Raw genomic sequence first — 7,638 nt, 5'->3', positions numbered from 1 at the left:
CATAATCTTCATTTCCCCATGTCTTCATGCTCTCTTGTCTGCCTGCACTAGTGATAAGTCTACCTTTCTTCTATTCACTTCTCTAAATCCTGCCCAGCTTTTCAATCTCAACATAAATCCCCCTTCTCTGGAAAGTGTTTACTAACTCACAAGTCTAATCTGATGCATCTTTCTCCAATGTTCTGTACCTTTGACAGCATAGCTATTCGATCATGTTCTCTTACTCATTTTTTCCTTTCTTTTCACATATGCTGATTTAATCATCACATGTAAATTCTAAAATTCTTAGAAAGGTAAACCATATTTTATATCTTCAGTAGCCCCACAATATTTGGACAGTATTAGTCTCAAGTAAGTTTTCAAGTACTTGCTTGGCTGGGCAGACAAGCAATCAGGATAAGCTTCTATAGAGACAGTAGAACCTCAAGCACATAGTGGATATTTAGAACATCATGATTTAATCTACTACATTTATTTGAACCTTAAATATCTCAGACTTTTCCCTTAACTCTATAACTATTAAAACCATTTGAAAAGATAGAACAAAGCATTTGAAAAGGTAGAACACTTTAAAATTACATATACCTGAAATATATAAGTATAACATTTTTCTAATATCAATTACTACACTTAAAATTAAAGTACTTTTAAGATTTTTCTTCTCTACTGCTCTGCAATATCACCTTCATCCTAAATTGAGTGACCATGTATGTGTGTCTATTTCTGAACCTTCTTTTTATTCCATAGTTCTGTTTGTCTCCTCTTGTGTCTATACTGCCTGATCCTAATTATTGTACCTGCTAGAGTATATCTTCTTACATTGTTTTTCTTTAAGCATATCTTGAATATTTTTGGTCTTATGCATTTCCAAATGAATTAGGGATTGGCTTATCAATTTGCACAAAGAATTTTGCTGGTCTTTTGATTGGAATTGTACTAAATATGTAGATCAATTTGGAGGTAATTGATATTCTTCGAATATTGAGTCTTATTTTGCACAAAGAACATGCAAATAGCCAATAAATACAAATAAAGGTGCTCAATGCCATTTTTCATCAAAGAAATGAAAATTAAAATTACAATAAGGCATTATATCGCACCCACCATAAAGACTGGTATTACCAAGTTTTCACAATAATGTGAAGTGACAAACTTTTGTACACAGCCTGTGGAAATGCAAGTCGCTGGCACAACCATTTTAGAAGGTCATTTGGTATTAGCTAATAAAGTTTAATATATGTATGATCCACAACGAAACAATTCTGCTCCTAGTTATGTACCTACCATGCACAAGAATAATATCATTATTGTTAATAGTAAAAAATATGAATAAACTTAATTTATCATATTCTATCCATAGTAACCTAAATAAATAAATCATAATTTATTGTTTTTTGGAAAACCATGCAACAGTGAAAATAAGTGCTCTACTTCTAAAAGGAACAATAGGGATAAATTTTTAAAATGTTGATTAAAAATGTTGGGCAAAAAATAGAAAACATAAAAAAAACAATATGTACTGGATGATTCCATGCATATAAGGTTTAAAAACAGGCTGAACTAATCTGTGAGGGGGAGAAGGGAATAAACAGTAGTTGAGAGGGGACTGAGGGGTCTTATGGAGTGTTGATAAGACCCTGAGTGGTGGTCATTCATGTGTTCTCACTTACTGGTAATTCATTAAGTTGTACTTTGTGTAATTTGTGCATTTTTCTCAATTTAAAAGTTTTTAAAGTCAAATAAGATTTATCATAACTAATCCTAAAATTAAGTATAAAATGTGGATTCAACATTAATTGCCTAAATTTTGGAATAATTTAAAACAATATGTAAAAGAAGCATAACACCTAGAGACAAATTGGTGTCTTTTCTGTTTAATACGATTAGTGTTTAACTTTTACTTTATTAACCATTCTTTATTTGTCACCCATTGGTGAGCTATATCTAACAAAACCCTACTGGTTGGCTAAAGAAACCTCTTGGCAGTTCTAACTCAGGCCACTTTGACTTCTGAAGTTTTGTCCTGCTTAGAGAGGTCTCACAATAGCACCACAGTGGTCTTATTACTCCCTATTTTCAGAGAAAGGAATACTTTGATATTCTATTTTCCTCTCTCAACCTGCAAAATAACCTTTCTCTTCCTGGTTAGAAACCAGAAAAGGTTTTAGAAAATGTTATGTTATTATAAACACCTATTTAATGGTTATAATTTTTAACATTATATTAAATCATCAATTAAACCCAAGTATCCTTCTTCATAACTATGTTGACTTTAGTTGATTTATTTTTTCATTAATGCCACTTTTATTACGGACTAAATTCTACTTAAGTTGTTTCATCTCTGGCCTTTCTGTTCTTTTGCATTAATAGGTCTGTCTCTCTACAAAATAATACCACGCTCTTTAAATTATTGCAACTTAAAACAAATATTTATATCTAATAAAGCAGATGCCACTTCTTTCCAGTGTTCCATCATTACTCTAATGGCCAGTCACTGTTGCCACCGTATTTGGTTCTCCTCTCTTTGGAGGAGGAGTAGAATTCACAACCAGCCATTGGATGAGGTCACGTGATCTATTTAGGTGGTACCTGTGAGCACAGTGTTATATGTCATTTCCAGGCCAGTATATTAAATTGTCATTTTGAGACCCTCTAGAAATCTCTTGTGCCTGGCAAAATCTGAGATGGAGGCTACTACTTCAACTTGAATCTCAGTATAAGGAAACAAAAAGAAGTCAAACTTTAAAGGGCATCTAACATCAGAAATAGAGCTTTGCTGTTTTAAGCCACTAGATGGGGGAGTGTTTGTTACTACATCATACCTTAGTTTATTCTAACTGATATGCACTAAAATAATTGATATTTTCAAAGAACTGCCATGATATACAACCTCATTGAGATTTTGGTTGGAATCGCATCAAACTTGAAGATTCATTTTGAAAAAAATTGATACCTTTATAACATTGAATCTTCCTGTCCAAGACTGTGGTATAAGTGTTCACTTACTCAAGTCTTTGCTATTCTGAATGAAGTCGTATAGATTTCATTATATATATATATATATATATATATACATATATATATATATATATAAAAACTTAGAAATTGGCTACTAGGTAAGAGGGAGTTGGGAGGGAGGTGAAAAAAGGCAAAGGGATTAAGAAGTACAAATGGATAGTTACAAAACAGACATGGACATATAAGTGTACCATAAATATAATAGTTAATAATGTTGTAATAAATATGTAAGAATACTAGATTAAGTGGAGTTATCACTTTGTGAGTTATACAGATTTCTAATCACTACTCTATACAACTGAAACTAATATATTATTGTATGCCAATTATAATAGAAAAAACTCATTGAGTTGTACGATGTATTTGTACAATTGTACAAATATGAGCAACTAATTGTCTATTACATTTCAATAAAGCCAGAAAAAAAAAACAATTAAAAAAAGAACTAGGCATGTTGTGCTATTTCCCAATCATTTATGGTTATTATTATAATGTAAGGATTTCTATTTATCTTGGAACTAGCCACCTTGGAAAATTTTTAAAATAGTTCTAGTAGCTTTGAAATGAATCTCTTAGGTTTCCCGTGCAGAAAATTGATAATGCTAAGTAATGGCAATTTTCTCTATTTCTTTATACCAATTAATATTTCCTATTTATATTTTAGATCTTATTGCATTGGATGGAAATTCCAGACTATGATTGATAATATCTATGCATGAGGATTTTTTTTCTCTTGTTGTCAGAGGTCAGTAAGCTTTTTCTGTAAAGAGACAGATATTAAATACTTTAGCCTTGGAGCCATGCCATCACTATCACAACTACTCAACTCTGCCATTGTAGCATAAAAGCAGCCATATACAATAAATGATAAAAGGAGCAGAGCTGGATTTAGCACACAGACCGTAGTTTACTAAACTCTGTTTTATTTTAATGTTTCCCCATTACTATGATTTTGGTTTCTGGTTTCTTTGTCATTTTAAGAAATAAATCTTTCCATTGTGAATTACCAAAGTTTTGTTTTTATTTTTAGTTGGTTTGGTTTGGTAATCCTTTCCTTTTTGACTTCAAGATCATCACTTTTAAAAAATAGGTTACATATTAATTGCATTTAGGATGTTCTAGAATGTTCGACATATTCCCTAATGTTGAAACATTCTTATATCCCTATAATAAACTTAGTCATAATAAATTATTTTTATTTATTCTTGGATTTTTATTAGCTGCATATTAATTGGGTACCCGTAATGTATGAGACACTCTTCCAGAAGTAGTGGGCGTAACAGTCAACAAAATAGACAAAGTCCCCACTTTTGTGGAGCTTATATTCCAGTAGGAGGACACAGATGATAATTGAGACACACAAATACGTCAGATGAAAGATAATAAAACAGAGAGTGACAGGGTAGGATGCTATTTCAGAAATGGGGTTCAGAGAATGTGGGCACAGTCTAGTCAACTAAATGAACAAATGGAAGTGTCAGAGTAGGGACTAAACAGGATGCTATGCGAATACACAACAGATGCTCCTGTGTATGTGTGGCTCCTTGGGATGGGGCCAATAAGGGTTTCTCAAATGAAGAAACATTTTATCTGAGACCTTAAAGAAAAGCTACATGAGTGTGATGGTTAATTTTTGTGTGTCAACTTGCCCAGGCCACAGAATGCCCAGACATTTGGCCAAACATTTTCTGAATGTGTTTGTGAGGATGTTTCTGGGTTAAATGAACATTTGAGTCAGTAAACTGAGTAAAGCAGATTGTCCTCCCTGATGTGGATGGAATCATCAATCAGTTGAAGATTGAATAGAATTTTAAAAGCTGAGTAAAAGGGAACCCCTTTTGTTTCTCCTGCCTGACTGCCTTGAGCCAAAATATCATTTTTCCTGTCTTTGGACACAAATTGAAACATCAGTGTTTGTTGGGTCTTGAGCCTGCTGGCCTTCTCACTGGACCTTACACTATTTATTCTCCTGGTTTTCCAGCCTTCAGACTGGAACTGGAACTAGACATTGTTCTTCTGACTCTCCAGTTTGCCAACTGCATATCTTAGGACTTCTCAGAATCTATAATCTCATGAGCCAATTTCTTATAATAAACATCTCAGCGCGCTCTCGCTCGCTCTCTCTCTCTCTCTCTCTCTCTCCCTCTCTTATGTTTCTCGAAGAATGCTGACTCATACAATGATAAAAGAGTGTTTCATAATGTGACCCGTAGTCTCAAAGTTAGAGGAAAAGAGAAATTGTGAGCAAATGAAAGTTCAGTGGGGCTGAAGCATAGAACATGAGAAGAGGTAAAGCATGGGACTGGATAAATGGGAAGGAATTGAGTTGTGTGTGGTTCTGAAAACCTTGCTACATGTGCACTTTCCTTTAACCAATAGGAAGATATTGTGTATTTTATTTAGCAGAGTAAGGTGATCAGTAAGGCTACTCGATTTCACAGCCCTAGCAGTCACCATCTTGCAGAATAAGTGAACTGGTGCCAATGAATTGGAGCAATGCGGAGACACTGAACTGGGTTTTGTCATAAAGTAGGTCACAAGGCTACAATCCATTTCTCTACGTGGATTTTAAAAAGGATAGATTGTTCAGGTTATAGTCTCTGGCTTAAAGCCATAAGAAGTAAAAATATTATAAAATGATGCCCCCCCCCCACCTTAACTACATATGAAAAATTTTAAATGTTCTTTTAAAATTAGTGTTGGGCTGAAATGCACATAAAAACCACAATTATAAACTATTTAGAAATTAGAAATAAATTTAAAAAATTATAAAGGATATGATCAAAATAACACAAAGAAAAAATCACCTTAAATTTATTAAAAAATAAGAAAACTGTTAATAAAATACTCAATCCAAGGAATTTGAGAAAAGTCCTGGGAGAGAAAAAGCTGACACAAAAAATAAAGAGCCTCTATTCTTGTTATGCTCTCTGTCTGGAGCTCGCTTCTTCCAACATCTTCATGTGTCCTGCCCCCACTTCCTTCAGGTGACTTCTGCTAGAATGTAACCTGATCGGAACAGCTTTCCCTGAAGCCCATTTCTAAAACAGCATCCTATCTTGTCACTCTCTAACTCTGCTTTATCATCCTCCACCTGACAAATTCTGTGTGTCTTCTTTATTTTCTGTGTCCTCCCATTGGTATATAAGCTCCATGAGAGCAGGGACCTTTGTCCATTTTGACCCCTGCTGCGTCTGCTACTTCTAAAATAGTGCCTGGCACATGAGCTCCATGTAGCAGGTTCTATGACTAGTTTGTTCACATTTCACCCCCTACCCAGCATAAGACCTGGCATTTGGCAGATATGTAATAAACATTTATTCAATTAATGTTACAATGCTTTACTGATCACCTAAGTCAATATTTTTTGGAGTACAAAAATCCTTCTATATGATTATTAAATCAAATGAAACCATCACACTCATCTATAACATACTTTGGTGTCTGATCAAATTCTAAAAGTCACAGTTTGTTAAATTACACCATCAAGTTTGTACTGACCGTTCATCTTCCAAGAAATTACAAAAATAGTATACATTTTTGGCACATAAAGTTTCTTGGTTTCTAATTTTTCTAGTTTTGAATTTTTCATTTAATATCAAATAATTATTTTATTCCACTTGACGCTTTTAGTATTAAATTCCATTTTGTTTGATATTAATAGTAAGCTCTGAGTTTATTTTTGGTTAAATTTCCTGAGAAACTATTTCCTATCTCATTGTTTTTAACTTTTCTGGATTATTTTGGTCTAGGTGTCTCAATATAAATAGTATACAGCTAAAATTTGCCTTGTCACCCAATCTGGGAATTCTGTCTTCTGAACAGAAGTTTGACCTATTCACATTTTAATTAACCAACGAATCTGGTCATATCTTCATCATTGCATTACATATTTTCTATTTTGTCAGTTATCTTTGTACTAGGGCACCTTTTTAAATCTAATTTATCTTCTACCTGATCTCTCTATGCTCCTCCTTTACAGAGGCCAATATGTCTGTCTTGCAAAGCGAGAGGAGTCGAGATTATGTGACAGAGAGAAAACCAGGTCTGCCCTAGGTTTTTCTCTAGTTGACATGTATTTGCACTCCCAGCACATTTCCAGGAAGCTGTAGATCCTGTCTCTGCTGCACATCCTCACACCCCCAAATCCACTTTAGAGGTTTGTTCCAAGCCATCACTTACACTGATTTCTCACAGTACTCAGTGGTGTGATGGAGCTGATTTGGGGATGCTCGCTAGAGCCAAATCTGTGTGCCTCTTCCTAATTCTGCTTTGGTAGGCTGAAACTGGCTATAGCAGTATTTATGCTACACAGCAAATCAGAGCTTTATTTATCTAGAGAGTGGGTAAACAACTTCCTATTCACCACTCACTACTGCCAACACTCACATTTTCTAAACAAGGGGAATTGTGACTTTATATCATTTGTCACTTCCTCTGTACTGTCTCAGAAATACTTTAAATCTTATAACATGTCGCTGGAACTCTTACCTCATTTCAGGTGCCGATGATGTATTTTCCTGATTTTTATGTCCCTTCAGTAATTTAACTTAAGTTTCTGAGTGTAGGTGGAGATGTACAATTGAATTTGAGTCATTTTGAAAGTCCTTGTGACATGTC

This window comes from Rousettus aegyptiacus, unplaced genomic scaffold (assembly GCF_014176215.1).
Source record: "Rousettus aegyptiacus isolate mRouAeg1 unplaced genomic scaffold, mRouAeg1.p scaffold_m13_p_6, whole genome shotgun sequence".
NCBI classification, from domain to species: Eukaryota; Metazoa; Chordata; class Mammalia; order Chiroptera; family Pteropodidae; genus Rousettus; species Rousettus aegyptiacus.
Note: the sequence above shows the minus strand (reverse complement) of the source record.